Source organism: Lactuca saligna, chromosome 1 (assembly GCF_052625555.1).
Source record: "Lactuca saligna cultivar CGN05327 chromosome 1, ASM5262555v1, whole genome shotgun sequence".
NCBI lineage: Eukaryota > Viridiplantae > Streptophyta > Magnoliopsida > Asterales > Asteraceae > Lactuca > Lactuca saligna.
In genome coordinates this window covers 157,287,404-157,296,896 of record NC_136417.1, presented here as the reverse complement: position 1 = coordinate 157,296,896, position 9,493 = coordinate 157,287,404, and the positions used below count along the sequence as shown (strand labels likewise).

Genomic DNA, 9,493 nt, shown 5'->3' with positions numbered 1-9,493 from the left:
TGGATCGGCTCGGTTCGGGAAACAAGAAAACAATCAACATTGAACCGGAAGCCGCCCGAGCATGGATATAGCAAGAAAGAAAAAAAACGCACCTAAAACATAAAAAAAAACGCAGACGGGCAACGAAAAAGGGGGTGCAACACGAGGACTTCCCAGGGGGTCACCATCCTAGTAGTACTCTCTCCCAAGCACGCTTAACTGCGGAGTTCTGATGGGATCCGGTGCATTAGTGCTGGTATGATCGCACCCGAAATACTATCCATGCTTATTGTTTTTATGTCTTACAAGACGCAGAACCTCGTTTGCTTTCGGACGCGAGGCGTGGGACCCACGTGATGGATCGGCTCGGTTCGGGAAACAAGAAAACAATCAACATTGAACCGGAGGCCGCCCGAGCATGGATATAGCAAGAAAGAAAAAAAAACGCACCTAAAACATAAAAAAAACGCAGACGGGCAACGAAAAAGGGGGTGCAACACGAGGACTTCCCAGGGGGTCACCCATCCTAGTACTACTCTCGCCCAAGCACGCTTAACTGCGGAGTTCTGATGGGATCCGGTGCATTAGTGCTGGTATGATCGCACCCGAAATACTATCCATGCTTATTGTTTTTATGTCTTACAAGACGCAGAACCTCGTTTGCTTTCGGACGCGAGGCGTGGGACCCACGTGATGGATCGGCTCGGTTCGGAAAAACAAGAAAACAATCAACATTGAACCGGAAGCCGCCCGAGCATGGATATAGCAAGAAAGAAAAAAAACGCACCTAAAACATAAAAAAAAAACGCAGACGGGCAACGAAAAAGGGGGTGCAACACGAGGACTTCCCAGGGGGTCACCAATCCTAGTAGTACTCTCGCCCAAGCACGCTTAACTGCGGAGTTCTGATGGGATCCGGTGCATTAGTGCTGGTATGATCGCACCCGAAATACTATCCATGCTTATTGTTTTTATGTCTTACAAGACGCAGAACCTCGTTTGCTTTCGGACGCGAGGCGTGGGACCCACGTGATGGATCGGCTCGGTTCGGGAAACAAGAAAACAATCAACATTGAACCGGAGGCTGCCCGAGCATGGATATACCAAGAAAGAAAAAAAAAACGCACCTAAAACATAAAAAAACGCAGACGGGCAACGAAAAAGGGGGTGCAACACGAGGACTTCCCAGGGGGTCACCCATCCTAGTACTACTCTCGCCCAAGCGGGCTTAACTGCGGAGTTCTGATGGGATCCGGTGCATTAGTGCTGGTATGATCGCACCCGAAATACTATCCATGCTTATTGTTTTTATGTCTTACAAGACGCAGAACCTCGTTTGCTTTCGGACGCGAGGCGTGGGACCCACGTGATGGATCGGCTCGGTTCGGGAAACAAGAAAACAATCAACATTGAACCGGAGGCCGCCCGAGCATGGATATAGCAAGAAAGAAAAAAAAAACGCACCTAAAACATAAAAAAAACGCAGACGGGCAACGAAAAAGGGGGTGCAACACGAGGACTTCCCAGGGGGTCACCCATCCTAGTACTACTCTCGCCCAAGCACGCTTGACTGCGGAGTTCTGATGGGATCCGGTGCATTAGTGCTGGTATGATCGCACCCGAAATACTATCCATGCTTATTGTTTTTATGTCTTACAAGACGCAGAACCACGTTTGCTTTCGGACGCGAGGCGTGGGACCCACGTGATGGATCGGCTCGGTTCGGGAAACAAGAAAACAATCAACATTGAACCGGAGGCCGCCCGAGCATGGATATAGCAAGAAAGAAAAAAAAAACGCACCTAAAACATAAAAAAAACGCAGACGGGCAACGAAAAAAGGGGGTGCAACACGAGGACTTCCCAGGGGGTCACCCATCCTAGTACTACTCTCGCCCAAGCACGCTTAACTGCGGAGATCTGATGGGATCCGATGCATTGGTGCTGGTATGATCGCACCCGAAATACTATCCATGCTTATTGTTTTTATGTCTTACAAGACGCAGAACCTCGTTTGCTTTCGGACGCGAGGCGTGGGACCCACGTGATGGATCGGCTCGGTTCGGGAAACAAGAAAACAATCAACATTGAACCGGAGGCCGCCCGAGCATTGATATAGCAAGAAAGAAAAAAAAAAAACGCACCTAAAACATAAAAAAAACGCAGACGGGCAACGAAAAAGGGGGTGCAACACGAGGACTTCCCAGGGGGTCACCCATCCTAGTACTACTCTCGCCCAAGCACGCTTAACTGCGGAGTTCTGATGGGATCCGGTGCATTAGTGCTAGTATGATCGCACCCGAAATACTATCCATGCTTATTGTTTTTATGTCTTACAATACGCAGAACCACGTTTGCTTTCGGACGCGAGGCGTGGGACCCACGTGATGGATCGGCTCGGTTCGGGAAACAAGAAAACAATCAACATTGAACCGGAGGCCGCCCGAGCATGGATATAGCAAGAAAGAAAAAAAAAACGCACCTAAAACATAAAAAAAACGCAGACGGGCAACGAAAAAAGGGGGTGCAACACGAGGACTTCCCAGGGGGTCACCCATCCTAGTACTACTCTCGCCCAAGCACGCTTAACTGCGGAGTTCTGATGGGATCCGATGCATTGGTGCTGGTATGATCGCACCGGAAATACTATCCATGCTTATTGTTTTTATGTCTTACAAGACGCAGAACCTCGTTTGCTTTCGGACGCGAGGCGTGGGACCCACGTGATGGATCGGCTCGGTTCGGAAAAACAAGAAAACAATCAACATTGAACCGGAAGCCGCCCGAGCATGGATATAGCAAGAAAGAAAAAAAACGCACCTAAAACATAAAAAAAAAACGCAGACGGGCAACGAAAAAGGGGGTGCAACACGAGGACTTCCCAGGGGGTCACCAATCCTAGTAGTACTCTCGCCCAAGCACGCTTAACTGCGGAGTTCTGATGGGATCCGGTGCATTAGTGCTGGTATGATCGCACCCGAAATACTATCCATGCTTATTGTTTTTATGTCTTACAAGACGCAGAACCTCGTTTGCTTTCGGACGCGAGGCGTGGGACCCACGTGATGGATCGGCTCGGTTCGGGAAACAAGAAAACAATCAACATTGAACCGGAGGCCGCCCGAGCATGGATATACCAAGAAAGAAAAAAAAAACGCACCTAAAACATAAAAAAACGCAGACGGGCAACGAAAAAGGGGGTGCAACACGAGGACTTCCCAGGGGGTCACCCATCCTAGTACTACTCTCGCCCAAGCACGCTTAACTGCGGAGTTCTGATGGGATCCGGTGCATTAGTGCTGGTATGATCGCACCCGAAATACTATCCATGCTTATTGTTTTTATGTCTTACAAGACGCAGAACCTCGTTTGCTTTCGGACGCGAGGCGTGGGACCCACGTGATGGATCGGCTCGGTTCGGGAAACAAGAAAACAATCAACATTGAACCGGAGGCCGCCCGAGCATGGATATAGCAAGAAAGAAAAAAAAAAGCACCTAAAACATAAAAAAAACGCAGACGGGTAACGAAAAAGGGGGTGCAACACGAGGACTTCCCAGGGGGTCACCCATCCTAGTACTACTCTCGCCCAAGCACGCTTGACTGCGGAGTTCTGATGGGATCCGGTGCATTAGTGCTGGTATGATCGCACCCGAAATACTATCCATGCTTATTGTTTTTATGTCTTACAAGACGCAGAACCACGTTTGCTTTCGGACGCGAGGCGTGGGACCCACGTGATGGATCGGCTCGGTTCGGGAAACAAGAAAACAATCAACATTGAACCGGAGGCCGCCCGAGCATGGATATAGCAAGAAAGAAAAAAAAAAGCACCTAAAACATAAAAAAAACGCAGACGGGTAACGAAAAAGGGGGTGCAACACGAGGACTTCCCAGGGGGTCACCCATCCTAGTACTACTCTCGCCCAAGCACGCTTGACTGCGGAGTTCTGATGGGATCCGGTGCATTAGTGCTGGTATGATCGCACCCGAAATACTATCCATGCTTATTGTTTTTATGTCTTACAAGACGCAGAACCACGTTTGCTTTCGGACGCGAGGCGTGGGACCCACGTGATGGATCGGCTCGGTTCGGGAAACAAGAAAACAATCAACATTGAACCGGAGGCCGCCCGAGCATGGATATAGCAAGAAAGAAAAAAAAACGCACCTAAAACATAAAAAAAACGCAGACGGGCAACGAAAAAATGGGGTGCAACACGAGGACTTCCCAGGGGGTCACCCATCCTAGTACTACTCTCGCCCAAGCACGCTTAACTGCGGAGTTCTGATGGGATCCGATGCATTGGTGCTGGTATGATCGCACCCGAAATACTATCCATGCTTATTGTTTTTATGTCTTACAAGACGCAGAACCTCGTTTGCTTTCGGACGCGAGGCGTGGGACCCACGTGATGGATCGGCTCGGTTCGGGAAACAAGAAAACAATCAACATTGAACCGGAGGCCGCCCGAGCATTGATATAGCAAGAAAGAAAAAAAAAACGCACCTAAAACATAAAAAAAACGCAGACGGGCAACGAAAAAGGGGGTGCAACACGAGGACTTCCCAGGGGGTCACCCATCCTAGTACTACTCTCGCCCAAGCACGCTTAACTGCGGAGTTCTGATGGGATCCGGTGCATTAGTGCTGGTATGATCGCACCCGAAATACTATCCATGCTTATTGTTTTTATGTCTTACAATACGCAGAACCACGTTTGCTTTCGGACGCGAGGCGTGGGACCCACGTGATGGATCGGCTCGGTTCGGGAAACAAGAAAACAATCAACATTGAACCGGAGGCCGCCCGAGCATGGATATAGCAAGAAAGAAAAAAAAAACGCACCTAAAACATAAAAAAAACGCAGACGGGCGACGAAAAAAGGGGGTGCAACACGAGGACTTCCCAGGGGGTCACCCATCCTAGTACTACTCTCGCCCAAGCACGCTTAACTGCGGAGTTCTGATGGGATCCGATGCATTGGTGCTGGTATGATCGCACCCGAAATACTATCCATGCTTATTGTTTTTATGTCTTACAAGACGCAGAACCTCGTTTGCTTTCGGACGCGAGGCGTGGGACCCACGTGATGGATCGGCTCGGTTCGGAAAAACAAGAAAACAATCAACATTGAACCGGAAGCCGCCCGAGCATGGATATAGCAAGAAAGAAAAAAAACGCACCTAAAACATAAAAAAAAAACGCAGACGGGCAACGAAAAAGGGGGTGCAACACGAGGACTTCCCAGGGGGTCACCAATCCTAGTAGTACTCTCGCCCAAGCACGCTTAACTGCGGAGTTCTGATGGGATCCGGTGCATTAGTGCTGGTATGATCGCACCCGAAATACTATCCATGCTTATTGTTTTTATGTCTTACAAGACGCAGAACCTCGTTTGCTTTCGGACGCGAGGCGTGGGACCCACGTGATGGATCGGCTCGGTTCGGGAAACAAGAAAACAATCAACATTGAACCGGAGGCCGCCCGAGCATGGATATACCAAGAAAGAAAAAAAAAACGCACCTAAAACATAAAAAAACGCAGACGGGCAACGAAAAAGGGGGTGCAACACGAAGACTTCCCAGGGGGTCACCCATCCTAGTACTACTCTCGCCCAAGCACGCTTAACTGCGGAGTTCTGATGGGATCCGGTGCATTAGTGCTGGTATGATCGCACCCGAAATACTATCCATGCTTATTGTTTTTATGTCTTACAAGACGCAGAACCTCGTTTGCTTTCGGACGCGAGGCGTGGGACCCACGTGATGGATCGGCTCGGTTCGGGAAACAAGAAAACAATCAACATTGAACCGGAGGCCGCCCGAGCATGGATATAGCAAGAAAGAAAAAAAAAAAGCACCTAAAACATAAAAAAAACGCAGACGGGTAACGAAAAAGGGGGTGCAACACGAGGACTTCCCAGGGGGTCACCCATCCTAGTACTACTCTCGCCCAAGCACGCTTGACTGCGGAGTTCTGATGGGATCCGGTGCATTAGTGCTGGTATGATCGCACCCGAAATACTATCCATGCTTATTGTTTTTATGTCTTACAAGACGCAGAACCACGTTTGCTTTCGGACGCGAGGCGTGGGACCCACGTGATGGATCGGCTCGGTTCGGGAAACAAGAAAACAATCAACATTGAACCGGAGGCCGCCCGAGCATTGATATAGCAAGAAAGAAAAAAAAACGCACCTAAAACATAAAAAATACGCAGACGGGCAACGAAAAAGGGGGTGCAACACGAGGACTTCCCAGGGGGTCACCCATCCTAGTACTACTCTCGCCCAAGCACGCTTAACTGCGGAGTTCTGATGGGATCCGGTGCATTAGTGCTGGTATGATCGCACCCGAAATACTATCCATGCTTATTGTTTTTATGTCTTACAATACGCAGAACCTCGTTTGCTTTCGGACGCGAGGCGTGGGACCCACGTGATGGATCGGCTCGGTTCGGGAAACAAGAAAACAATCAACATTGAACCGGAGGCCGCCCGAGCGTGGATATAGCAAGAAAGAAAAAAAAAACGCACCTAAAACATAAAAAAACGCAGACGGGCAACGAAAAAGGGGGTGCAACACGAGGACTTCCCAGGGGGTCACCCATCCTAGTACTACTCTCGCCCAAGCACGCTTAACTGCGGAGTTCTGATGGGATCCGGTGCATTAGTGCTGGTATGATCGCACCCGAAATACTATCCATGCTTATTGTTTTTATGTCTTACAAGACGCAGAACCTCGTTTGCTTTCGGACGCGAGGCGTGGGACCCACGTGATGGATCGGCTCGGTTCGGGAAACAAGAAAACAATCAACATTGAACCGGAGGCCGCCCGAGCATGGATATAGCAAGAAAGAAAAAAAAACGCACCTAAAACATAAAAAAAACGCAGACGGGCAACGAAAAAGGGGGTGCAACACGAGGACTTCCCAGGGGGTCACCCATCCTAGTACTACTCTCGCCCAAGCACGCTTAACTGCGGTGTTCTGATGGGAACCGGTGCATTAGTGCTGGTATGATCGCACCCGAAATACTATCCATGCTTATTGTTTTTATGTCTTACAAGACGCAGAACCTCGTTTGCTTTCGGACGCGAGGCGTGGGACCCACGTGATGGATCGGCTCGGTTCGGGAAACAAGAAAACAATCAACATTGAACCGGAGGCCGCCCGAGCATGGATATACCAAGAAAGAAAAAAAAACGCACCTAAAACATAAAAAAAACGCAGACGGGCAACGAAAAAGGGGGTGCAACACGAGGACTTCCCAGGGGGTCACCCATCCTAGTACTACTCTCGCCCAAGCACGCTTAACTGCGGAGTTCTGATGGGATCCGGTGCATTAGTGCTGGTATGATCGCACCCGAAATACTATCCATGCTTATTGTTTTTATGTCTTACAAGACGCAGAACCTCGTTTGCTTTCGGACGCGAGGCGTGGGACCCACGTGATGGATCGGCTCGGTTCGGGAAACAAGAAAACAATCAACATTGAACCGGAGGCCGCCCGAGCATGGATATAGCAAGAAAGAAAAAAAAACGCACCTAAAACATAAAAAAAACGCAGACGGGCAACGAAAAAGGGGGTGCAACACGAGGACTTCCCAGGGGGTCACCCATCCTAGTACTACTCTCGCCCAAGCACGCTTAACTGCGGTGTTCTGATGGGATCCGGTGCATTAGTGCTGGTATGATCGCACCCGAAATACTATCCATGCTTATTGTTTTTATGTCTTACAAGACGCAGAACCTCGTTTGCTTTCGGACGCGAGGCGTGGGACCCACGTGATGGATCGGCTCGGTTCGGGAAAGAAGAAAAACAATCAACATTGAACCGGAGGCCGCCCGAGCGTGGATATAGCAAGAAAGAAAAAAAAAACGCACCTAAAACATAAAAAAAACGCAGACGGGCAACGAAAAAGGGGGTGCAACACGAGGACTTCCCAGGGGGTCACCCATCCTAGTACTACTCTCGCCCAAGCACGCTTAACTGCGGTGTTCTGATGGGATCCGGTGCATTAGTGCTGGTATGATCGCACTCGAAATACTATCCATGCTTATTGTTTTTATGTCTTACAAGACGCAGAACCTCGTTTGCTTTCGGACGCGAGGCGTGGGACCCACGTGATGGATCGGCTCGGTTCGGGAAAGAAGAAAACAATCAACATTGAACCGGAGGCCGCCCGAGCGTGGATATAGCAAGAAAGAAAAAAAAAACGCACCTAAAACATAAAAAAAACGCAGACGGGCAACGAAAAAGGGGGTGCAACACGAGGACTTCCCAGGGGGTCACCCATCCTAGTACTACTCTCGCCCAAGCACGCTTAACTGCGGAGTTCTGATGGGATCCGGTGCATTAGTGCTGGTATGATCGGACCCGAAATACTATCCATGCTTATTGTTTTTATGTCTTACAAGACGCAGAACCTCGTTTGCTTTCGGACGCGAGGCGTGGGACCCACGTGATGGATCGGCTCGGTTCGGGAAACAAGAAAACAATCAACATTGAACCGGAGGCCGCCCGAGCATGGATATAGCAAGAAAGAAAAAAAAAACGCACCTAAAACATAAAAAAAACGCAGACGGGCAACGAAAAAGGGGGTGCAACACGAGGACTTCCCAGGGGGTCACCCATCCTAGTACTACTCTCGCCCAAGCACGCTTAACTGCGGAGTTCTGATGGGATCCGGTGCATTAGTGCTGGTATGATCGCACCCGAAATACTATCCATGCTTATTGTTTTTATGTCTTACAAGACGCAGAACCTCGTTTGCTTTCGGACGCGAGGCGTGGGACCCACGTGATGGATCGGCTCGGTTCGGGAAACAAGAAAACAATCAACATTGAACCGGAGGCCGCCCGAGCATGGATATAGCAAGAAAGAAAAAAAAAACGCACCTAAAACATAAAAAAAACGCAGACGGGCAACGAAAAAGGGGGTGCAACACGAGGACTTCCCAGGGGGTCACCCATCCTAGTACTACTCTCGCCCAAGCACGCTTAACTGCGGAGTTCTGATGGGATCCGGTGCATTAGTGCTGGTATGATCGCACCCGAAATACTATCCATGCTTATTGTTTTTATGTCTTACAAGACGCAGAACCTCGTTTGCTTTCGGACGCGAGGCGTGGGACCCACGTGATGGATCGGCTCGGTTCGGGAAACAAGAAAACAATCAACATTGAACCGGAGGCCGCCCGAGCATGGATATAGCAAGAAAGAAAAAAAACGCACCTAAAACATAAAAAAAACGCAGACGGGCAACGAAAAAGGGGGTGCAACACGAGGACTTCCCAGGGGGTCAGCCATCCTAGTACTACTCTCGCCCAAGCACGCTTAACTGCGGAGTTCTGATGGGATCCGGTGCATTAGTGCTGGTATGATCGCACCCGAAATACTATCCATGCTTATTGTTTTTATGTCTTACAAGACGCAGAACCTCGTTTGCTTTCGGACGCGAGGCGTGGGACCCACGTGATGGTTCGGCTCGGTTCGGGAAACAAGAAAACAATC

At 49.5% G+C, this 9,493-nt stretch overlaps 28 non-coding genes across 28 annotated transcripts; all 28 read right to left on the bottom strand.

Annotated features, from left to right (window-relative positions):
* Window positions 1-131: 131 nt before the first annotated feature.
* On the bottom strand, window positions 132-249 carry LOC145027366 (5S ribosomal RNA). The gene has a single exon (XR_013675288.1). It is a non-coding gene; the product is annotated as a 5S ribosomal RNA (ribosomal RNA).
* A 218-nt stretch (window positions 250-467) lies between these two features.
* LOC145014863 (5S ribosomal RNA) lies at window positions 468-586 on the bottom strand. Its single transcript, XR_013665657.1, has one exon. It is a non-coding gene; the product is annotated as a 5S ribosomal RNA (ribosomal RNA).
* A 220-nt stretch (window positions 587-806) lies between these two features.
* Window positions 807-925, bottom strand: LOC145027023 (5S ribosomal RNA). The gene has a single exon (XR_013674968.1). It is a non-coding gene; the product is annotated as a 5S ribosomal RNA (ribosomal RNA).
* A 218-nt stretch (window positions 926-1,143) lies between these two features.
* On the bottom strand, window positions 1,144-1,262 carry LOC145026883 (5S ribosomal RNA). The gene has a single exon (XR_013674835.1). It is a non-coding gene; the product is annotated as a 5S ribosomal RNA (ribosomal RNA).
* A 219-nt stretch (window positions 1,263-1,481) lies between these two features.
* LOC145025522 (5S ribosomal RNA) lies at window positions 1,482-1,600 on the bottom strand. The gene has a single exon (XR_013673533.1). It is a non-coding gene; the product is annotated as a 5S ribosomal RNA (ribosomal RNA).
* A 220-nt stretch (window positions 1,601-1,820) lies between these two features.
* LOC145026631 (5S ribosomal RNA) lies at window positions 1,821-1,939 on the bottom strand. Its single transcript, XR_013674593.1, has one exon. It is a non-coding gene; the product is annotated as a 5S ribosomal RNA (ribosomal RNA).
* A 221-nt stretch (window positions 1,940-2,160) lies between these two features.
* On the bottom strand, window positions 2,161-2,279 carry LOC145025555 (5S ribosomal RNA). The gene has a single exon (XR_013673566.1). It is a non-coding gene; the product is annotated as a 5S ribosomal RNA (ribosomal RNA).
* A 220-nt stretch (window positions 2,280-2,499) lies between these two features.
* Window positions 2,500-2,618, bottom strand: LOC145026918 (5S ribosomal RNA). Its single transcript, XR_013674868.1, has one exon. It is a non-coding gene; the product is annotated as a 5S ribosomal RNA (ribosomal RNA).
* A 220-nt stretch (window positions 2,619-2,838) lies between these two features.
* Window positions 2,839-2,957, bottom strand: LOC145027022 (5S ribosomal RNA). The gene has a single exon (XR_013674967.1). It is a non-coding gene; the product is annotated as a 5S ribosomal RNA (ribosomal RNA).
* A 218-nt stretch (window positions 2,958-3,175) lies between these two features.
* Window positions 3,176-3,294, bottom strand: LOC145014859 (5S ribosomal RNA). Its single transcript, XR_013665656.1, has one exon. It is a non-coding gene; the product is annotated as a 5S ribosomal RNA (ribosomal RNA).
* A 218-nt stretch (window positions 3,295-3,512) lies between these two features.
* LOC145025520 (5S ribosomal RNA) lies at window positions 3,513-3,631 on the bottom strand. Its single transcript, XR_013673531.1, has one exon. It is a non-coding gene; the product is annotated as a 5S ribosomal RNA (ribosomal RNA).
* A 218-nt stretch (window positions 3,632-3,849) lies between these two features.
* Window positions 3,850-3,968, bottom strand: LOC145025519 (5S ribosomal RNA). The gene has a single exon (XR_013673530.1). It is a non-coding gene; the product is annotated as a 5S ribosomal RNA (ribosomal RNA).
* Window positions 3,969-4,187: 219 nt separating this feature from the next.
* Window positions 4,188-4,306, bottom strand: LOC145026288 (5S ribosomal RNA). Its single transcript, XR_013674269.1, has one exon. It is a non-coding gene; the product is annotated as a 5S ribosomal RNA (ribosomal RNA).
* Window positions 4,307-4,525: 219 nt separating this feature from the next.
* Window positions 4,526-4,644, bottom strand: LOC145014854 (5S ribosomal RNA). Its single transcript, XR_013665655.1, has one exon. It is a non-coding gene; the product is annotated as a 5S ribosomal RNA (ribosomal RNA).
* Window positions 4,645-4,864: 220 nt separating this feature from the next.
* Window positions 4,865-4,983, bottom strand: LOC145026287 (5S ribosomal RNA). Its single transcript, XR_013674268.1, has one exon. It is a non-coding gene; the product is annotated as a 5S ribosomal RNA (ribosomal RNA).
* A 220-nt stretch (window positions 4,984-5,203) lies between these two features.
* On the bottom strand, window positions 5,204-5,322 carry LOC145027020 (5S ribosomal RNA). The gene has a single exon (XR_013674965.1). It is a non-coding gene; the product is annotated as a 5S ribosomal RNA (ribosomal RNA).
* A 218-nt stretch (window positions 5,323-5,540) lies between these two features.
* Window positions 5,541-5,659, bottom strand: LOC145025628 (5S ribosomal RNA). The gene has a single exon (XR_013673636.1). It is a non-coding gene; the product is annotated as a 5S ribosomal RNA (ribosomal RNA).
* A 219-nt stretch (window positions 5,660-5,878) lies between these two features.
* On the bottom strand, window positions 5,879-5,997 carry LOC145025518 (5S ribosomal RNA). Its single transcript, XR_013673529.1, has one exon. It is a non-coding gene; the product is annotated as a 5S ribosomal RNA (ribosomal RNA).
* Window positions 5,998-6,215: 218 nt separating this feature from the next.
* Window positions 6,216-6,334, bottom strand: LOC145014848 (5S ribosomal RNA). The gene has a single exon (XR_013665653.1). It is a non-coding gene; the product is annotated as a 5S ribosomal RNA (ribosomal RNA).
* A 218-nt stretch (window positions 6,335-6,552) lies between these two features.
* LOC145014843 (5S ribosomal RNA) lies at window positions 6,553-6,671 on the bottom strand. The gene has a single exon (XR_013665651.1). It is a non-coding gene; the product is annotated as a 5S ribosomal RNA (ribosomal RNA).
* Window positions 6,672-6,889: 218 nt separating this feature from the next.
* LOC145022845 (5S ribosomal RNA) lies at window positions 6,890-7,008 on the bottom strand. Its single transcript, XR_013670958.1, has one exon. It is a non-coding gene; the product is annotated as a 5S ribosomal RNA (ribosomal RNA).
* A 218-nt stretch (window positions 7,009-7,226) lies between these two features.
* On the bottom strand, window positions 7,227-7,345 carry LOC145014830 (5S ribosomal RNA). The gene has a single exon (XR_013665646.1). It is a non-coding gene; the product is annotated as a 5S ribosomal RNA (ribosomal RNA).
* A 218-nt stretch (window positions 7,346-7,563) lies between these two features.
* On the bottom strand, window positions 7,564-7,682 carry LOC145026428 (5S ribosomal RNA). The gene has a single exon (XR_013674402.1). It is a non-coding gene; the product is annotated as a 5S ribosomal RNA (ribosomal RNA).
* A 220-nt stretch (window positions 7,683-7,902) lies between these two features.
* LOC145026864 (5S ribosomal RNA) lies at window positions 7,903-8,021 on the bottom strand. The gene has a single exon (XR_013674816.1). It is a non-coding gene; the product is annotated as a 5S ribosomal RNA (ribosomal RNA).
* Window positions 8,022-8,240: 219 nt separating this feature from the next.
* LOC145026367 (5S ribosomal RNA) lies at window positions 8,241-8,359 on the bottom strand. Its single transcript, XR_013674344.1, has one exon. It is a non-coding gene; the product is annotated as a 5S ribosomal RNA (ribosomal RNA).
* A 219-nt stretch (window positions 8,360-8,578) lies between these two features.
* On the bottom strand, window positions 8,579-8,697 carry LOC145014824 (5S ribosomal RNA). The gene has a single exon (XR_013665640.1). It is a non-coding gene; the product is annotated as a 5S ribosomal RNA (ribosomal RNA).
* A 219-nt stretch (window positions 8,698-8,916) lies between these two features.
* On the bottom strand, window positions 8,917-9,035 carry LOC145014820 (5S ribosomal RNA). Its single transcript, XR_013665624.1, has one exon. It is a non-coding gene; the product is annotated as a 5S ribosomal RNA (ribosomal RNA).
* Window positions 9,036-9,252: 217 nt separating this feature from the next.
* On the bottom strand, window positions 9,253-9,371 carry LOC145025901 (5S ribosomal RNA). Its single transcript, XR_013673892.1, has one exon. It is a non-coding gene; the product is annotated as a 5S ribosomal RNA (ribosomal RNA).
* Window positions 9,372-9,493: the final 122 nt, after the last annotated feature.